The sequence below is a fragment of the Colobus angolensis genome, unplaced genomic scaffold, assembly GCF_000951035.1.
Source record: "Colobus angolensis palliatus isolate OR3802 unplaced genomic scaffold, Cang.pa_1.0 Scaffold12, whole genome shotgun sequence".
NCBI lineage: Eukaryota > Metazoa > Chordata > Mammalia > Primates > Cercopithecidae > Colobus > Colobus angolensis.
In genome coordinates, this window is record NW_012113141.1 from 13,935,783 (window position 1) to 13,957,567 (window position 21,785).

The following is a 21,785-nucleotide window of genomic DNA, read 5'->3' on the forward strand; positions in this document are numbered from 1 at the left end:
ACCGGGGCATTGAGAAAGAGGATGTTTGTTCTCACCTAGAAAACGGCCTCTACGCACACATCTGCTGGAGAGAATAAAGCTGCTGCGTGGCCCTAGGCTTGCTGGCAGGCAGGGGTGGCTGGTGGGCAAGGCTGGGGCCAGCCAGAATGCTCTGCTCCCAAGAAGCCTGGAACTCTCCCTGGAACAGGGCTAAAGACCCCCCAGTAGCCAGAAAAGGAAGATTCTCCCTGGAAACCTGGCCTGTTCCCCAGCAGCTGGTCAGTTTTATTTGCTCCAAAGCTGCCCCTGAGATGTGAAAGTCTTGGGATAAACCAATTAATTGTAAACATGCTCTTAAATATTTGTTTGGACTTGAATTGTTATGTTTAAGGTCTTTCCTGCCCTGATACTCATCCCTTTGTACAGTAGTATGTCAGACATAGTGTGGCAGTTGCAGGTACAGGGACTGGATCTGAATCCAGACACTTCTATGACTTGCTGTGTGATATGATGAGTTTTTTAACCTCTCTGTGCCTCAGAGCCCTCTTCAGTAAGATGGAGATGGTAACAATTCTTATCTCATGGGTTTACCGTGAGGATTAGCTTAATAAATATAAATCACTTAGGGACAGCGTCTGACAGGCAATTATTAGATCTAAGTGGTTGTTATTACCATCAGCTGGGCATACAGCAATTTTCTCAACTAGGTCACGTCACACTAATGCTGGGCATGCAGTAGGTTTCCAATAATGCCGAATGGGATTTAAATGGGAGAAAAGAGCTTCTAGTAGGGAGTGAGGAGTCGGGCAGCCTATATTGGTGGATGGAGGGCACCAACCAAGGGCCACAGGGATACCCATCCCCTTCCCAGAGAGGTATCTACTCTTCAAGCCACCAGGCCTGAAACTCCAGGCAATTTGGAAGGATTGATGTGTGGAGGAGAAGAAAGAGATGTGAGTGCTGTGCCTTCAACTGGGGATGCCAGTGGCAGACTGGGGTACCCGTCGGGGTCCATGCATGGAAAATAGGAATAGAGTCCAGCTCCAAGGGAAGGATGGGCAGGAGCACAGCCAACCACCAGCCTGGATGGAAAACCAGGGACCAAAGGCCAGAGCTGGCCAGAAGTCAGGGCCCACATAGAGAGGGCAGGGAAAGAGGCTCAGCTGGACACTGAAGGCTCCAGTCCCCGTACTCGCCCCCGAACACCTGACGGACTTGGGAAGAGCCATGGACCAGGGCGGGGCTGACAGACACACTGCAGCAACCTCTCTGGGCTGCAGCTGCCACATAGGTAGGTGCCTCTTGGAGGCCCTGTCTAAGGTCAAGGGTCACCCCTTTAATGGCTGGATCCTGAGCAGGGAGTAGGGAGGGGCTTGGCAGCCAGGCCAGAAGGTAGATGGATTGGGGCAGTGACTTTTTGTCAGCCAGCTTGGAAGTATTTCATCAGTTTCACAACCAACATGTCTGTGTCCATGTGCCCGGCTGGGCCCCAGCCCTAGTCTTCTCCACCCTGTAGTCACCTGATTTGCATTGGCCCGAGGGAGCCGAGAGGTGGGCAGCTAGGGAGGCTGGCACTGAATGACATCCGCATATTACTGCATTCCCACTGTGTTGGAATATGTCTCCAGAAAGGGCAGAGCCCTGGCCATGAAGAGTGAGGAGCCCTGCACTAGACTGCCTGAATCTGAGTCATGATTCCACCACTCCAAGCTGTGTGACCTTGGGCAAGTGACTTGCCTTCTCTGTGTCTCAAATTCCTGCTTCTCGTTTTCTAAACCGAAAACAAAATTAGTACCTTTCTCACAAGATGCTAGGCGGATTAACTGAGCAATACGTGTAATACATTTGGAGTTATTTACACATAATATTTAGAGCTATTCAAAAAGCAGTAACTTTTTTTCATTAAGCACATGTTAATTTTGCATCATCTTCCAAACTACACAGTTCCTGGCCTTAAGGACACTTATGTATTTGGGAGGGAACTGTGAACTCTGCCTCTGTGGAGTACGAGCAGGTGAACCCAGGGATCAGAGAGGGAAGGGGTTGACCCAGGCCACAAGAATGATCAGTGGCAGAACAAGGGAGGATCCAGGCCTCCTGAGGCATGTCAGGCATGTCAGAGTCTTTGTGGGTGTAATGCTGTGATATGGGCAACCCACTTTCTTTTCTTCCCTTCCTCCCTCTAAACTGATGCTGGGACTCTGATCCCCAGGGATGAGGAAGAAATGACAGTGGAAATAGCCAGCAAGTCTTTATGGATTTATTTTCCAAGGTCTTAGCCTGAAGAGCAGGGATTTGAGGCAGACAAGATGAGCAACTGGGACAAACATGTAGGAAGGATTTCCCCTGAGACTAGAGGGATCTGAGGGGAAAGCGGGAGGGCTGTGTAGAACTTGGTTGTGGGCCAACACCGGCTGCCACTTGGTCCCCATGCCTGTGTTTTGTCATGAACTGCATTTCTGCAGGCCCAGCTCTCTCTGTGGCTATTTTTTGCTGCAGAGATTCAGGCCACGGAGGAGGCTTTTTGTCTGTATACCCTCAGCAATGAATGGCCACAGCAGCTGCCTGTTACAAACGCCTTCCTCTTTCCGAGTTGCTGGTGTGTGAAGGGTTTTATAGGTGGCCTTGCTTCAGGTGGAAATAGAACAGCTCTGAACTTGTTACCTATTACCTAGAAGTCATTTTCTGTAAAATTATTCCTTTTGTGGCACCATCAAGCTTGCACACCAGTAGCTGTCGAGGGTTTGGATATTTAACCATCTCGTGTTCACATGGACGTGGGTTTCGCCTGTGCCTCTGTGAGACCTCTGGCTAGTACCCATATGTGTTGGATCTTATGTGGCCTATTCTCATTATTGGTATTGTCATTAGACTTGAGGCTGTGTGAGGGGCCGGGTTCCCTGTGCAGTCGCCTCAGGACCCAGAACTGACCTGAACAGAACTTCAGTCTTTCCTCCCGCAAGTTCATACATTACCATTTGTCACCCATAACTCAGCATGCATATTTTAACCAGTTCATTTTGGAATCCTTAAGAGGGAAAGAACATGACAGCACTGGACTGAACAGGAAACCAGGTCCCTGGTGGGATGGAGTGAGGGTGAGGGGTGAGGGTACACCAGGTCCCTGAGGAGCCTGGAGGGGAAGGGGGTAGGGCCACCAAAATCAGATTTCTTGGATTACACTGCAGAGGCGACTGAGGGGTCTCCCAGCACTTCACAGGGAAGTAGGAAAAATCCAGGCTGTAAAATTTTCTTTCAAAACATTTTGTAGGTTACTTTCCTTCTCTGTTTGTTTTCGAGTGCATAACAGTGATCAGTGCCTTGCTCAACCTTCCTTTATGTGTCATCTTAGGACCAAGGTTGGCTGGGGGCTGGTGTGTCAGTTAACAGGCCACGTGCACAGAGCTGCCTGCCTGGCGCTGGGCCTCGGGTAGCTCCATTCTCAAAGACTTTGGACAGAAGCCCTGCACAAAAGATGGTGCTGATGCCATTGAAATGGTCCTGCTGCCCGGTTACAGAAATGAGGTGGAGGAGATATGGGGAGGAAAGATACTGTTAAGCCCCTGTTGGTTGCTGTAGCAACATTCTGAAATGACTGGAGATCAATTGCAACAGTCTAAATTTTATTTGCTTTTATTTTCTCTTCGGGAGTAGCATCAGGACTAAAAATAAGAACAGCAGAAACCCACTGCTGGGCTGTTTGGTGCAGCTCCGGTGGCTTCCCGACTCCGGAAGGTCCACGGCAGAGGACAGAGAAACGGGGGTCTTTCAAACCAGTGTGGTGAGAGACAGGATGGGAAAGAGCCATGTGGAGTTGGTGAGGGCACCCCTGCCAAGTTAGTTAGCCTGTTTTGTAGCTTTGTAATTTGGCAGTCTGGTCCCTCCAAGGAAGGAAAAATCAATAGCGCTCTCCACACACACTCAGCTTCTGACCACTTTAACTTCCATAAAGAGGCATGGAGGAATATCGAGTTAGAGGTGAGGCACAGAATTTCTGCTGTGGTGGAGTTCTTGTGGGCCAGAAGGTGGCTCCTTCGCGGTAGCCTTTTAGCATTTGTTAGCTGCTATTTCTTTCATTTCTTTTAATCTTTGAATATGCAAATTCCCCAGCATATACAGATGTAAGGAGAATAGTATTCTCTACACTGGAGCCAGTTCATTTAGGACGCTTGGAAAAAAATTTTGAAGACCAAAGTCTCTGCATTTAGGCAGAGAAAAAATGCTCTGGCTTTGACGGAGTTATTTCTGACACACTGTGAGATCTCCTGGTTCATCCCAGTGCTACTGCACTAAAATCCCGAATTAGCCTTTAAAAAGAAGAAAGTTCTACGGCTTGTGACAACATGGATGAACCTGGAGGGCATTATGTTAAGTGAAATAAGCCAGACACAGAAAGACAAACACTGCATAATCTCACTTATATGTAGAATCTGAAATAGTTGAACTCATAGAGTCGGAATAGAATGGTGGTTGGGAGGTGGGGAAAATGGAGAGATGTTGGTCAAAGAGTATGAACTTTCAGTTTTGCAAGATGATAAATTCTGGATATTTCATGTACTGCACAGAGACTGTAGTTCATAATACTGTATTGTATACCTGAAATTTACCAAGAATATAGATCTTAAGTGTTCCGATCTTACCCACACACACACACACACACACACGCACACGGTAACTATGTGAGGTGATGGACAAGTTAATTAGTTTGATTGTGGTAATTATTTCACAGTGGAGATGTGTATCAAAATATCAAGTTGTATATCTAAATAGACACAATTTTTACTTGCCAATTATACCTCAATAAAAACTCTAAAAAAACATGAAAAAGGGTCATCTATTTTACCACAATTAAAAGAAAAATCACCTCTTGAGAAAAGGCTACCTTGGGCAGAGGAGATAACAGGGAATAAGGAGGCCATGGTTGGAGGCTTGGACCCTGGTGACAGCTTGGAGTGGAGAGAGGTGGAGGAAATTTTGAAATATTCTGAAGTCATTGCTGGCAGGATTTACTGGGAGATTAGATATAGTTTGTGATAAGATTTATATATAATATTAGAAGAATGATGTTATGTAACTAGCATGACCATTAAGATGTAAATAATAATAACTATAGTATGAACCTATAATTTATTCAAATATTGAATCCCTCTCATTTTACCACACTCTTCATTTGGTTTTCAGACGGAATCTCGCTCTTTCTCCCAGGCTAGAGTGAAATGGTGCAGTCTCAGCTCACTGCAACCTCCATCTCCTGGGTTCAAGCTATTCTCCTGCCTTAGCCTCCCGAGTAGCTGGGATTACAGCATCCGCCACCATGCCCAGCTAATTTTTGTATTTTTAGTAGAGACGGGGTTTTGTCATGTTGGCCAGGCTGGTCTCTAACTCCTGACCTCAGGTGATCCACCTGCCTCGGCCTCCCAAAGTGCTGGGATTACAGGCATGAGCCACCGTGCCTGGCCTCACAGTCTGCATTTTACAAAATATTTTCTTTTGTATATCAGCTCACTGAGTCCTCAACCCCCCACCCCCACCCAGAAAAAGGTTACATAGTTGTTTGAACTTTCAACATGAGACAACTGAGGCTCAGAAAGATGACAGTTTCCCCAAGGCGACTTAAACTCTTTTGAATTCATTTTTGGGGATCTTGTTGCATGGCAGAGGTGATGGTCCCATGTGAAGCCTGAAGCTACATTTGCCTGTCATTGTCTTCCTGCAGTCTCCCCACTATAGCACCAGGGCTTCTGAACACAGCCTCTGTCTCACCGTCTTTGGACACAGTGCTCACAAGACTGTTACAAGTTTCCCTGCTCTCTTAACTCTCCCTGGTGCAATATTGGAGGGTTCAGAAATGGTAACCATTATTAAAAAGTAAAAACAAACAAAAAAACAGATGGTGGTAAGGATGAGAAGGAAAGGGAACACTTATACATGGTTGGTGGGAATGTAAATTAGCACAATCTCTATGGAAAACAGTGTGGACATTTCTCAAAGACCTGAAAACAGAACTACCATTTTGAGAGGTGAAGCCGGCTGGGCTTCTGGGTCGGCTGGGGACTTGGAGCTTTTTGTCTAGCTAAAGGATTGTAAATGCACCAATCAGCGCTCTGTGTCTAGCCAAAAGTTTGTAAACACACCAATCAGCGCGCTGTGTCCAGCTAATCAGGTAGGGGACTTGGAGAACTTTTCTGTCTAGCTAAAGGTTTGTAAACACACCAATCAGCACGCTGTAAAAATGCACCAATCAGCGCTCTGTGTCAAGCTAAAGGTTTGTAAACACACCAGTCAGCGCTCTGTGTCTAGCTAAAGGTCTGTAAATGCACTAATCAGCACTCTGTGAAATGGACCAATCAGCAGGATGTGGGTGGGGCCAGATAAGGGAATAAAAGCTGGCCATGGGCTTGAGCAGTGGCAACCGGCTGGGGTACCCTTCCATACTGTGGATGCTTTGTTCTTTTGCCCTTTGCAAAAAATCTCACTGCTGCTCATGCTTTGGGTCTGTGTTACTTTTATGAGCTGTAACATTCACTGTGAAGGTCTGCAGCTTCACTCCTGAAGTCAGCGAGACCACAAACTCACTGGGAGGAAAGAACAACTCTGGATGCACTGCTTTTATGAGCCGTAACCCTCACCACGAAGGTCTGCAGCTTCACTCCTGAAGCCAGTGAGACCACGAACCCACTGGGAGGAATGAACAACTCTGGACCCGCCACCTTTAAGAGCTGTACCACTCACTGCGAAGGTCTGCAGCTTCACTCCTGAAGTCAGTGAGACCACGAACCCACCAGAAGGAATAAACTCTGGACACATCTGAACATCTGAAGGAACAAACTCTGGACACACCATCTTTAAGAACTGTAACACTCACTGTGAGGGTCCGTGGCTTCATTCTTGAAGTCAGTGAGACCAAGAACCTGCCAATTCTGGACACAATTTGATCCTTAAATCTCACTGCTGGGTATTTACCCAAAGGAAAAGAAATAATTATATCACAAAGACACTTGCACTCATATGTTTATCATAGCTATATTCACAATAGCAAAGATATGGAATCAACTTAAGTGTCCATCAGTGGATGACTGGATAAGAAAAATGTGGTATATATACACCACGGAATACTACACAGCCATGAAAAAGAATGAAATCATCATGTCTTTTGCAGCAACATGGATGGAACTGGAGGCCATTATCTTAAGTGAAACAACTCAGTCAAATAACAATGTCCTCCCTTGTAAGTGGGCACTAAATAATGTGTACATGATATATACACACATAGATTTACAGATATATATAAAGAAATAGCCACATAATGTTGGGGGAGGATAGTTGAAACAAAATACACCGTAAGTTGGTGAAGTGATAATTGTTGAAGGTGAGTGATGCGTTTATTGTACTATTCTCTTTACATTTGTATAGCTTAGGAAATTTCTGTATTCAAAAACTAAATGAAAAGAAATAGCAGCTAACAAGTTAGAAAATAGGAGAATGAGAAGATAGAAGCTTTGTACCAGCAGCAAACCCTAGAAGAGGAAGAGGATAAGTCTTATTTTCAAATTAAGATTGTAGAGTTGATTATTATATAGAGTCAGACCTTCTAGTTTCTCAATCAAGACTGAGCTGTGTGATTTCAAATGACTTTATAATAGCCAGAAATGACCAGGAACATCCTGAGAATTTATCTTAGGGGCAGATGAAAAATTAGTCTCACTGGGCAAATTTAAAGGGTATTAGAGAATTTTAGCTAGGGGAAAGCAATAACTATTTTATATAGTGTGGTCTAGATTTAGATTTAGTGTGGATTCAAAACTTGCTACTATTCTCTACGAGCTACTACTTTTTTTTTGTTGAGATGGAGTCTCACTCTGTCACTAGGCTGGAGTGCGGTGGTGTGTCTCGGCTCACTGCAGCCTCCGCCTCCCAGGTTCAAGCGATGCTCCTGCCTCAGCCTCCCAACTAGCTGGGATTACAGGCATGTGCCATCACGCCCAGCTAATTTTTGTATTTTTAGTAGAGATGGGGTCTCACCGTGTTGGCCAGGATGGTCTCGATCTCCTGACCTTGCGATCTGCCCACCTTGACCTCCCGAAGTGCTGGGATTATAGGCATGAGCCACCGCTCCCAACCTCTGCTAGCTACAACCTTGAGTAGTTGTGACCCATCTTACTTCTACCTCTTCGGGCTTCCATTTTCTCATCGGTATAATGTCTATGATGATGCCTGCAGAAGGTCATTGTGTTAGAGATGACACAAAATGCTTTGCATAACAAGTTGTAGATGCTATTGTTAATATGGTTATGTTATTGTAGCAGTTATGTAGCAATGGGAACAGTGTGAACAAATTCTTATTCATGTATGCTGCATGCACACATGCAGGCCCTGGGAGGAGCTTGGAGGATGTGAAGGACAGTCCATAGGAGGGAGGGAGAGAGTCCAAGATGCATCCCCCCTATTTATACGTTGTTACAATTACATGAAAAAAAAAAAAATACAGGGGTTTGGAGACAAAGTTTATCTGTGATTGTATCTTGTGAGCTGCGCCTATTCAACTAGCAGGTTACTCTTAAAGGACCAGCAATAAAACCCGGGAAATGTTAAGGGCCTGTGGTCATGTCTTTGGGCAGTGTCCCACGCAGCAGCTCAGGCAGTGGTGTGAGCAGTATCTGCAGCTCTGGGGAGGGTGAGGGAGGCTGAATTCCTGGGGCTGTGAGGAGGAACAGCCTGTCCATGCCTGAGAAGAGAGAAGGCTCTCCCTCCGTTCATTATCCCCACTGGGCAGCTACAGTTCTATTCTAACTGATGTGTGGTCTTAAGGATGTCATGTGTTCTCTCAATCCTCAATTTCCTCATCCATAAAGTGGGAGAAGAATGGAAGGATGTCAGTGGTGGTCTTCACAGTACAGCACAGCCCAGGCAAGCACAGCACAGAGCAACAAAGCTGAACTTAAATCTCTAAGATCTGTTTCCTGTGTCCTTGGTGAGGACACGTTTTTCTTACTTGAAATGGCAACAGATTCAACAGCTATGCATTGATTTGCACCCTCCCCCACCCCTGACATCCTGCCACCAGCAGAAACGATGATAAATATCAGATTATGCTGACCTAAGGAATGATTATATTTCTTATTCAGATGAAGTCTTTTCCCGTTGAATTTTATTAATAATGGGATTAGCAATGAAATAGCTCCATTGGACATTTTAATGTATTTTTTTATGACAAAAGTGATAGAAACACATTGTGGAGAATTTTTAAAATGAGAAAGAGGAATGGGATAAGCAGAATGGGAAAGGGAGGAATGAACAGATGCAAATCACTCAAGAACACTTATATGCTTGACTCCTTCCTGTTTTATGTGGATTCTCATTTAATCTCCACATCCCTATGGAGAAATGCTGTTATCACCATTTTGCAGCTGAGAACACTGAGACACAGGTTAAGTCACTTGAATCACAGCTCTAGGCAGCCTGATTCACCACCAGCCAATACTGTTTACCAGATACTGCATTCTCATATCAGTTAGATTGAGTTCTGTCCTTTCATGCATCATTTGCAAGTTTGTAATTTTGATTTTGATTTCTTTTTAAATTTAGCCCAAGAGTTTTCTTAATTTTTAAGAATTATATTTTTATGATATTTTAATTGTTGATTTCTAATTCAATTGAATCATGATTAGACTATAGCTTGTAAATCTGAATTTTTGAATTTGACAGAGTTTTTTTGGCTGAAGATATGATCAGTGTTGTAAAGGTTCTCAGCTATATGAAAAGAGTTCATTAATCATTTAAGCAATAAATGTTCATATCCTTACTCAAATCCTCATTCCTTTGGTCAACTTGAGCCATAAAATTTTAAAGAAGTATATTTATATTTTAAATTCAAGTTGCATCTTACTCAAATTGTATTTACAGGAGGTTTTGATCTGGTTTCTATGTCATTTGGTATAAAGTACATATGGCTGTTATAATCTCATCATGGATTGAATCTTATATCACACCATCTATCCTGCTAAATGGTTTGGACTTTAAATTGAGATTTGCTGACATTGAGTTGATTGCTATTGTCATTTGCTTGCTTATTTTCATTTGGTGGTGTTGTTGCCCCATTTTCAGTGTTTGTCACTCTGCACTAGAGGTATTTCTTGTGAACAACAAAGAATATGGTGCTGTTATTTAATGCAGTCTAAGTGTCCACTTTTTGATCTAGAAATTCTGGATGACTTGGGATAGCCTTGATTTTATCGATTTCATTTCATTTTATTTAAAGTTTGCCATTTATTTTGTCTTACTGTTTCCTCTTTTTCCCAGTCTTTAAATCTGCTGGCTGGATAGAATTTATTTTTATTCTCCTATTCCCCTGGTTTTTTTTTTTTTTTTTTTTTTTTTTGAGAGGGAGTTTCGCTCTTGTTGCCCAGGCTGGAGTGCAATGGTGTGATATCGGCTCACTGCAAACTCCACCTCCCTAGGTTCAAGCGATTCTCCTGCCTCAGCCTCCCAAGTAGCTGGGATTATAGGCATGCGCCACCATGCCTGGCTAATTTTGTATTTTTAGTAGAGATGGGGTTTCTCCATGTTGCTCAGGCTGGTCTTGAACACCCGACCTCAGGTGATCTTCCCGCCTCGGCCTCCCAAAGTGTTGGGATTATGGGCATTAGCCACCATGCCCGGCCTATTCCCATTTTAATTGGGAAGTTCTGATATGTCTTTATGTTCTCTACTACTTTTTCTGTCACATATTCTAAAAGAAATATTAATTTTCTTTCCCTCTAATGCTTTACTTTCCTACTCCTCCCCTTCACCTCCTACTTCTTTTCTCCAATAACTGGATTTATTTTAGTCACTTTAGTAATATAAAATTCATTTTATGTAACACTTCCCCATACCCTATGTGTCCTTTAAGACCTTTCCTCAGAAAGGGGGCTGCCCTGACAGCTTGCTGCCTGTGAGAGCATCCTCTTCTGTGACTCATAGAAATAGAGGGAAATGGAGGTCTATTCCTCAATTGCTATTTTTGTTGTTGTTGTTGTTGGGAGAAAAGCTGAGGCAGGGTTTGCATGTCTGCTAGACTTGCTGGCTCCTTGCTTCTAGCACTCCCATTATCTCAAGTAGCCATATGTTTCTCATTCACTTGATACACTGCTTCCTTTCAACCCCCACATCCTCACCACCTGTTTGTTTGAGCACCAATAAATAGCGTGGGCTCCCAGCGCTTGGGGCCTTGGCAGCCTCCACACTCGGAATGGCTCCCTGGTCCCACTTTCTCTCTCAAACTATCTTTTTTTCTCATTCCTTTGACTCTGCCGGACTTCGTTGCCCTCACGACCTGGTGTTGGGTCTGATTACCCCAACATTTTTTTTTTTTTTGAGACAGAGTCTGGCTCTGTCACCCAGGCTGGAGTGCAGTGGCGTGCTGTTGGCTCACTACAACCTCCATCTCCCAAGTTCAAATGATTTTCCTACCTCAGCCTCCTGAGTAGCTGGGATTACAGGCATTTGCCACCATACCCAGCTAATTTCTGTATTTTTAGTGGAGATGGGGTTTCACCATATTGGTCAGGCTGGTCTCAAACTCCTGGCTAAAGTGATCCACCCACCTTGGCCTACCCCCAGAGTGCTGGGATTACAGGCTTGTGCCAACACACCCAGCTAATTTTTGCATATTTATTAGAGATAGGGTTTCACCATATTGGCCAGATTGGTCTCAAACTCCTGGCCTCAAGTGATCTGCCTGCCTTCCAAATTGCTGGGATTACAGACTTGTGCCAACACGCCCAGCTAATTTTTGTATTTTTATTAGAGATGGGATTTTGCCATGTTGGTTAGGCTGGTCTCAAACTCCTGACCTCAAGCAATCTGCCTGCCTCGGCCTCCCGAAGTGCTGGGATTACAGGTGTGAGTCACAGCGCTCAGCTGCACATTCTAGTTTAAATTCCACAATTGTTTAGTTTTAGTTCCATATTTAAATAGATTAATCACCACTAATCTTTTATCACACTTTTCATACCTGGTTTTTAATTTTGATCATTTGTTGGGAATTGAATCCATTATCAGGTAGTTTTTACAAGAAGAACTCAGAGTTATATATATGCAACATTTAGCATAATTCCAGGCAGTAATCATTGTTAAACGTTATTTAATAATAACAAGAATAATGTAATGATAATAATCTTTCATTTTTTGAGAATAGTTTACTTATTCATCTGATCTTTAGTTGTTTTTCTTTTTAAATTGATGTTCCTTTGTTCCTCGCAGAATGAAATCATTACCTCCTCTTTTTTTCTGAAGGTATATTTACAGAAGCATTTCTTTTCTCATCTGCCTTTTTATTTTGGTTTCTTTAGCTATGCAAAAGCTTTAATTGTATGTAATTAAATCTGATGATCTATTCTTTGTGATTTCTTCTATTCTAAATTTACATACTTGATATTCAATTTTACAGTCTTATTTTTCTGTAATTGGAATTTAATATCTTAATTTATAGCTCTGTAATACATTAAGAAATTTAGAATATGATTTAAGGAGAAACTCAAAGTTACTATTTTTTCCAAATTTATAACCAATACAAAATTTTGGCAATTTCTTTCCTTTCTATATTTGTTGAATCTTAAATTTTAACACCCGTGCACCCACCCACCCACACATGCACACTGTCTGTCTCTTGGCTGGTTTTTGTTTTCTTTTTAGCTGCTTATTCTATCTTGATCTTACACTTTTGTAATATAGGGCCTATTCCCTGCCCTGCAGCCCACATTGATCGTCTCATCTAGATAGTTCTCTAAATCAGCTTATCCCAAGCTATTTCTTGTCTTTCATTGAAGTCCCTGCAACATATACTGCAAAAATCCTGCCCTTTCTCTTCAACAAACCTAAGAGCAAAGCAAACTTCTACTTGCCATGTTTACCCCCAGAACCCTGGAAGTGGTTCTGTCTGAAAGCTCCGTGTGTATGGCACCTGCCTCACTTTCCAAGGTTGGGAGACCAGTTGACCCCTCATTTATGCAAATTGATTCTCTCTTCTCTGAGAACAATTTTTTTTTCCACCAGAGGTCTTAAGCATCTACCCAGATTGAATAGTGCTACAAAGGGGTTTCTTACACCATCACACTATCACAATGAATGTAAACTCTCCACACACTTGTCAAAGTAAGAGGGCCACTTTGGGCGGGATCCACAGGACAGACATACTGTTTCTACTGTTACAGTGCTTTGTAGTTTGTTTTGTCGATTTGTCTTTTTTGTAATGTAGCTTCTCCCAACGTACTGTAAGTTGAGGGTGGGCAGGAAACAGTGCTGAGCACAGAATCAATCACAAGGTTGAGGTTTAATTACTATTAGAGAATAATTAACTTTTAAGCCACCCTGTCCTTCAAACCAGTCTGTTGAACAGCCAGGCAACTGAACAGCCGTCACAATTGTCAAGCAGGTGCAGTGACACAATTGTCAAGGTCATCTCCCAAGTTGACATAAATCAGTTGTGTTTGAATGCAATCAGGTTGTGTCAGTTATTGGATCTAGATTCTGTGGCAAATTCACACATAAATCAGACACAATTTCCTTCCTCAAGGAACTCAGAATCTCTGAGGATAAATGACACATTAGCTTAAATATAATTTAAAGGGGAAAACTGATTAGTGCCACACAATCTGTGTATCAGGACAGAGAAGAAAGGAAGAGAAGAATCATTTTTTTTCCCCATTAACCTTTGGGGATAAGAAACACGGTAATTTTGGTCTTATTAAAGGCCGCCCATGATTAATATTTCCATCTAAGAAGCAATTAAGGAATTATTATCCAGGGAGATTGTGACAAAAGGAATTAAACCTTGCCAGCTCTGTTCAGGCAGAATAAGGCTTAGCTTTGAGTATTGAAAATTAAGTCTATTTAGATGAAAAGCTTACATTTTGTCTTTAACTTTTTGCTCAGGTGCTGTGTAAGAACCACTGAGTGGATAAGTAAAAAATTATCTAGAACTGCTCAGCAAATAACAATCTACAGTCCTAAATGGAATGCATTATAATCATGGCATGATAATCAGAAGAATAGTAATTTAACACATGTAGTAAGCTCCAAGGGGCAACAACTGTTTCAGTCTGTTAAAGTACTAGTATTTTGAGATATAAAACTGTACATTTCCATGTTGTAGGAAGTACTGAATTATTTCCAACTGTTATTGAAATAGTGGGGAAATCATCTTGCCTCAGTACCATAATCACAGTGTTCACAAGTGCATTTAATTATACACATTTTATCAGGAAATTTTGCAAACCCAGTTATTTTTTCAGGTGTTAAATGGGAAGGGTTTCTATAATGTGCGTAAAACAACTTAAAAAATACACAAGATATCACCTAAAAAATAGGCATGTTTTCCATATCTATAGATTTATGGAGGAGTAGAAGAGGAAAAGACCCTCTCTTAGGTGAAAATAGTGTGCCAGAGACCAGTTGTCTTGCCAAAAAATGTAGGGCCAGGAGCAAAACCTGTGCTGTATCTTCTGCATAGTGCTTGAAATCCTATATGTTGCTGTCTTTGGCAGACCTTTTTGTGGAAGGAATGAGCTTTTTATCTACCCACTTGAGAGAGAGAGAGACACTGAGGTGTCACATCATGAAACAACATAGCTGAGCCAGGTGGGTGGTGAGTGGTGGGTCCTTGACCAGGATTAGAGTCGACTTGCTATGTGCTTAGTCGACTTGGTATGTTCTGCTGCCCCCCGCGTGGCACCTGGTTCACAGCTGGGCTCCTCCAGCGACACCGTCTTCTGCAAGAAGTTCAGGGTTTTCTAGCTGGTCTGTCTTCACACCCTTGAAGAGGTTGCAGCTCCTCCTGGAAACATTAAGGGCTATCAGGAAGAGGCCTGGAAGTTCCTGTGGATGAAGTTTGGGCAGTTTTATTATCAGAATCTGCTTCAAGTTAGCAAGTGTTTATCAAGCACTTGCTCTAGAAGCTGGAAAGAATGAATAAAACAAGAAGCTTTCTTCAAAGAGCTTATGGTCCAGGAGAGAGAGCGACCAGAGGGAATAAACAGGAGAAGGTATTGTAAGTCCTTGGTGCTGGGAAGTGGCTTTGGAATGACAAGTATCTCATTCCACATTGCAGAGGAAAAGTTTCTTTCCTCTGAATGTCTAATTTCCACAGATCCCAGTGCAGTGACATTCTGCTCATTCCTTGAACCCACCAGTTTCAAAAGACTTGTCTATGCTGGTCATTTCTTTTAGCTCTTTTCAGAAATTTTCCACGTGGTTAATGTTACATTAAAAAACCTCCGCTTCGGTTATGTTTTGCCATAGATTGCACATGGCTGAAGCTGTCAGTAGGTCGTGCTGCGTGATAAATTAGCCACTCTGGGGACATCATATTTCCTCTCTGCAGTGTCACTGCTCAAAATTACACCTGAGATGGACAACAGAGCCCTGGGTACAGAGGATTCTCCCGATGTGATTCCCAGACCCTTGACAGACGGCAGGTACCGACGGAGGTCCTCACAGAGGACTGATTCTCCTCAGCAGCTGCTGACAGTGGGTCTCTACATCGCTGCAGGCTTACAGCCTTCTTTTCACCACTGTTTATGATGCATGTTTCTGTTTTTCTAAGTGGTACACTTGAACACTGTGTGAAGACACTGCCTTCATCATTTCTTGGGAAGTCTTGAATGACCCCGAGGTGAGACATGGCATTTGACTAAGTGAACCACAGTCCCTCATCGCCACCTCCAGTGGGATGCGACTCCACCAGGGATGGTGTGAGTGTGGGTCATTACAGCCTCCCCTGGTCTGGCCTGGGTGCTCACTACTTCCACCTTTTATTGTGAATGCACTGAGTTTTCATCCCCTCCTGCTCACAGGACTTCTCCAAAGTGGGAACAACAGAAACCACTAGGTTTCTGCTCAGGAAACTACAATCACTGCTGCTTCTCCTTGAGGCTGTGCCCAGGGCACCCTGGGGAGAGTTTGGCGGTTTGCATATTCTCTGATCAAAATCGCCTGGTTTGTTCCCACATGGCTTGTTATAGTGTGTGTGGTGGCTTACCCCCAAAGGGCAACCATATTTTTATATCTTGTGGTGTTAGAACTCTGCATACGTTGAGAGGAAAAGCAGCTGCTGTTGCCATTTTTCATGGCAATTGATAAGGCTGGAGGAGATCTGAAGCCAGCCTCTAATTCTTGCTCACCCAGGCAGGGGGAAAACCATCAGACAGGCGTGACTGACTGAGCAGTGTTCCTTCAGGTCCAGCAGGACTTCTATTTTCAGGTTATCCAAGTTGCAGTGTGTCATCCATGTGGCTCTTGGCCTGTGGTGACGACACTGGTCTGGACCTTTGCTGCCTGTGGGTCTTTATGATTTATGGAAGATGCCCTGACTCTGTATGTCATTTCACCCAGAGTTCGTGTTCTTGCCCACATTCTGGCTTTGGAGGGAGGCCCTTTCTGCTCACACACTCACTCATGAGCCGGCCTCACGACAACTACCTTGCTCCTTGGTGTGGCTCTGAACATGCATGCTTTCTTTGTCCACCCACCAGGCAATTCTGCTGCTAGATTCTGGGGATAGTGCCCTCTTTACTCCACAGGGTGATGGGGGAGATTCTCTCTCAGTGAGGGCAACTGTGTGATTAAGATGGGACTGAAAACAGACCTGTTTGAGAAGAACCCAGGCTTCCATGACAGTCCACGTGCCACCACCCCATGAAATATCAGTGAATGACTGCATCTGTTCCTTAGCTGAAGAAGTCAGTATTATATTGGTTACTACTACTTGGACACTCTTGAGTGGGTTGCACATCAATAAGGTAGATGAATAGAATATGAATAATTGCTGGCATTTGATTTTGGCTAAATGGAAAAGCCCCATGGTTGTCCCTAGATGGGCTGCCTCAGTGGGGAGTGGGCCTCCTCCATGCTGACCTGAATTGCACCTGTTGGAGATGCTGGAGGGGCAGCCTTTGCTCCCTTCCTGCTAGAGAGGGGGTAGACAGGCTCTGTCTTTCCTCAGTGGGTGCTGATGGTGGTCAGTATCCGGCAGAGCACGGCTACCTCTTCGTTGCCATGGATACTACTCTGGTCCAAGCCGCCTCTGTTTCTGGGACTACTGTGTGGCCCTCTTCACTGATTTCTCTGCACCTACCTGGCCTTGCATCTTTCTGAACATTTTCCACTCTGTAGCTGGCATTCTGTGAATAAGGCCACATCACTTAGACTTCAACAACTTCCCACTGCACTGGGAATGAGGTCCAAACATCTTACTGTGGCCTACGAGGATTTACAAGATCTGGCCCAGCTTACCCACATCCTGGTCTCAAACCACCCTCCCCCTGTTCATGTGCACTGGCTCTTCCCTGTCTCAGGCCTTCAGCACTGGCAGCTCCCTTTGCATGGAGAGTTCTTCACATATTTAGGTCTGTCTCATTCTGCAGATTTGCTCAAATATCCTTTCTTCAGATAAACCTTTTTTCTTCTAAATATGAATTTACTTTATTTAGTCATTTTTGTTTATAATGGAAACTCTGGAAATTCAAAATTAACATCTTTGCCCAGGAACTCCCTTATAGATACCAGAAAAAGTTTCAACCTTGTGCCCCCCATGGTTCTGCTGTGCTTTGTCCAAATGAACCTTCCTGAGCTGAATGCTAGCCAGTTTCACACAGATTCTTTTGCCCCCAGTTTCACTTGGGAAGACCAAGTCTTCAAGGATTGCATCATGCGTGGCTGTTAAGGTGCAGCTCCTGGGACACTTTTGCTTATTTTTTTGTATTGTTTTTTCAAGTCGGCATAGGCAGAATTCTCCTCTGAGCAATAAAGACAGCATGCTTCCCACCGAATTTTTTCTCCAGTTCATGTGCTATCTGGACTTGGATTTTCTGGAAAGATTTCAGCTGAGGAACGGGAACGATGATTATAATACGCTTTGTGACCACCATCAACTTCAGGTTTCTTGGCTGCTGTTATATTCAGCTCCCTGAGCTGAGCCTTGAGATCCAAGTTCATCTTCAGCTCCAGAAGATCCTGGAGATGCTGGACTTGAACTTGTCTGGCTTCTCGCCATTGGGCTTCATGATCTTGGTGCTTGAACTGAACATGGCCGTCTTCTTCCTAAATGCCAGCCTAGGAAGAAGCCCAAGTCTCACGAGAGCTCAGAAATCAAATAAACCTTTCTTGACCGTTATCTATAGCATCCCTAAACTTACCTTGCCCTGGTACCCTCTATAACATCATCCTTTATATGCTCATCAGAGCACTGATTTTCTGAAATTATCTTTGTTGTTGTTGTTGATTAGACCATCAGAAAAATGTACCATTGAATAGAGCTCTCTACAAAGCTCTAGGTGTGTGAATATTTGGTCAGAACTTCTAGAGTCGTTTCAAAGCCACACATGGCCAGGAACGTGACAATGGAAAGAATGTTGTCTAAAACATTGTTTCCATGTATTTTGAGGCTTGGTTATCTCTTGCAGGCCAGAGTCTGTTTCCTCATTGGTAGTAAGAACAGCAGGAAATGGACCATACATGCTCTTATGATCTTTTCTGCTCTGAATTTTGATGATTTTGACATATGACTCACTGTCTTTCAGGGATCCCTATCTTCTCAGATTCTAAAATGGGAACAATTGCACACAGATATTTATGACATTCCTATAGAGGTGTATTTATGAGATGGCTGTATTGTATTAACTAATCTTTAAATGTTTTTTCTCAGTAAAATGGTTTCTCTGATTTAGTTTTACATCTGAGTTTTTAGTCTGGAAGCAAACATTCACAGTTCTGTAAGAGTAAGAGACTTGTGTGTGGGGAGCATGCACAGTGCATTCATGAGTTGCAAGCTGGGCCTTCTTAAAGCGTGTGGGGCAGGGTTCCATCTGGTCATGTAGGGAGAGGGGACTGTCCTTCCCTCTTGTGCTCTCGCAGGCCCAGACCTGTGGGGGGCAGGAAGTTAATTATCACCTCCTAGGATGCTTGGAATCTCCTCTTGTCTTGAAAGGACTATCCTTGTGCTGGTCCTCAGAAAGAAAGAGACCCATACAGAGAATTATTTCCTTAGCTTCGAGCCTCTCTGTGTATACATGTGCCTGTCACACTTGAACTTTGATCATGAGACTCATGCAAAATTCAATGTAGAGAGAAGTGCTGGCTGAGGAGGTGCTAAAGCCCCCCCTACTTGGTGATGATAATGAATGTGGGCATCTACTCTGTGCTGAGTCACTGTAGGAGTCCAGTGGGCTTCGACCAGGCAGCTACATGGAGCTGCCTCCCACAATTGCCTCCCACAGTTGACAAGATCAGACTGTCCAGAGGGCAGTGGATGTCAGACATGAAAACACTCCTCTCTGCCATGGCTGCCTCTCATCCCACCAGGCAATCTGCTGAGAGGAGGTGGGCGGGGAAGGCCTAACCCATGCAGTCTGAGCCCTGGGAGAGTGTGAGGGAGGTTACCTGACAAGGTGGGAAATGTGCCACACTTTTCAGGACAAACTGAAGTCCCTTTCTCAGCTTCCTTGGAAACTCACACTTGTAGGGGCCAGCCCTGTGCTTTGCACTGCGCCTAGTGATCCACATTCTCTGTGTCATTTAGTCTTGACGGCATCATGTGAAGCAGGATTTTTTTTTTTTCCTAAAAAAAGAAGGGGGCTCTTGAATTTAAAACGCAGTTGGTACCTGGAAGCAAGATGTTCTACGGCAAAGTCTTCTTTGCTGTATAACAAACCATTTCAAAACTTAGTGACATAAAAGCCACTATCATTTTATTATGCTCACAGATTCTGCAGGTTAGGAGTCTGGGGAGGGCACAGTGAGGATGGTCTCTGTGCCAACAAGTACTCCCATGATTATAGGTGACCTGCGTAGGGGCTGATCCCTGAAGTGGGATGTTTGGAAGGCTGGATTCAGCTTGGACTGTTGCCCAGAGCACCTACATGTGGCCTCTATGTGCAAACGTGGGCTTATCCCCACATGGTGGGACCATCAGAGACCAAGCATCCTGAGGACCAAGGCAGGAGCTGCAAGGCCTCTCCTGACCTAGCAAGCCACCTTTAGGAGTACCACCTGACTAGAGGGCCACCAAATTAGGAGTATCACCTTCCTCTTAACTCTATTTGTTAAGACAGTCAGTCACAAGTTGGTCCCATTTCAAAGATAGGAGACACACAGACCCCATCTTTCAGTAGGATGAGTGTCAAAGAATTTACGGCAGTGTTTTAAAATGGCCACTCAGGAATTGAATCCAGGTTCCCTGACCCTACAGCTATTGCTCTTCCCATTAGATACTATTGCCCGGATATAAGAGGCAGTATGCTCTGGGGGAGTGGTCTGCAGGGAAATGGAGAATATGTCTTTAACATGGCTGCATCACTAAGTCCCTGAGACTTTTTTTTTTAAAACCCAGCATATAGCTGCATGGCTTGGGAGGCAGCTGCTGGAGTGGCAGTAGCCTGGGCAACTTTGAATGACCTGTACACAGGTCTAGGTCTTCCTCTGCACCAAGGGGATAACCACAGCATCCCCTTGCTTACTGTAAGGATGCAGTGCCCAGGGGAGGTGAAAGCCTCAAGGACGTTCCAGCCTGCTCTGCAGACAGGAGGGAGGTCTCTTTCTACGAAGAAGCCCTGTGCCCTCTTCTCTCAGACACACCCGGGGCCAGTATTCCAAATCCCGCTCATATCCCAGAAGCCTAACCAGTACCCCAGATGACATGCTGTTCCATCCCCACTATATTGATTCTATTATACATTGTTCATCTGCCAATTCATCACATCCTGGAAAGAATAATAAACTTGGAATCACAATGTCCTCTGAAAGTCTTGGCGCCATGAAATACTGGCTCAGTAATGGTGGGCATATCACATGGCCTTCTACAGCCTCCATTTTCCACAAAACAGTGATCAGTGTATTTGTTTCTCTAAAAAGTTATGAAGACTGAGTTTGTGTGAGAGAGTATTTTCCAGTCTAATAAGCACGATATATACTAGATGTTTTTATTATTGCCATTTCCCCTAATACTTAGCAAGCAGAGTGTTTCACTCACAGCAAGCGCTTAATAAATATGTACACTTTAGTCTTGATTTACTCCAGACCCCAGATGAAGTTCACGGTAGAAGGAGATTGGAACTTTTATCTCCTGTTCCACTTGGGGACATATGTCACAGAAGTATTTTTATATGAATTGGCTGTGCTGTGCTTTTTCTTACCTTGCCAAGCTGGAAGAGGGATGACAGGCTTTGAAACTGACATAACCACAGCATTGATTAAGAAAAAATAACTGACTGTCAATTTAATTAAATAGCTAGGGATATGCAGCCCCAGTCTCAGGCTATTTGCTTCAGGGCAAAACTAGCATGGGAAGGGTGATCTGGGCCTGTGATCTGGCGGCTCCTCTTCCACGAGATTTTGGAAGGTGAATAAATTTTCACTACTACTCATTTCATTCATCAGAGCCTCAATTAATCTATGAAATACGTGGAAATAGTTCTTTCCACACCAAGCCTCTGCAAAAATGTTGACCAGAGCAAACTCGTAAGAGACAAATCTTGGTGCAAGTCACATTTCTGAAAATTTTCAATCCGCTGTGTTTTTATTGTAATCAATGGATCTGTGTTTTAAACAGCAGGCGTTTATTAGGTTCCCACTGTGTGCTCAGTGCTGCGTTAGAAGCTATGTAGACTACAGAGTAGGAGAAGCTGTCCTTGCATTTGTGACTTTTTTTGGTGTCTGTTCTGAGAAAATCTTTTAGTGTACAATACTGAATATTCATAAGAGCATTTTGTGCCAGACCAGACAGTGAGCCTAAGAGAAGCATCAGGGCTGGGCCAGGCCACTGGAAAAACAAC

The 21,785-nt window shown here is 43.9% G+C and overlaps 1 pseudogene; it reads right to left on the minus strand.

The window, feature by feature from the left end:
- Window positions 1-17,457: 17,457 nt before the first annotated feature.
- Window positions 17,458-18,044, minus strand: LOC105503090 (annotated as a pseudogene).
- Between the last annotated feature and the right edge of the window lie 3,741 nt (window positions 18,045-21,785).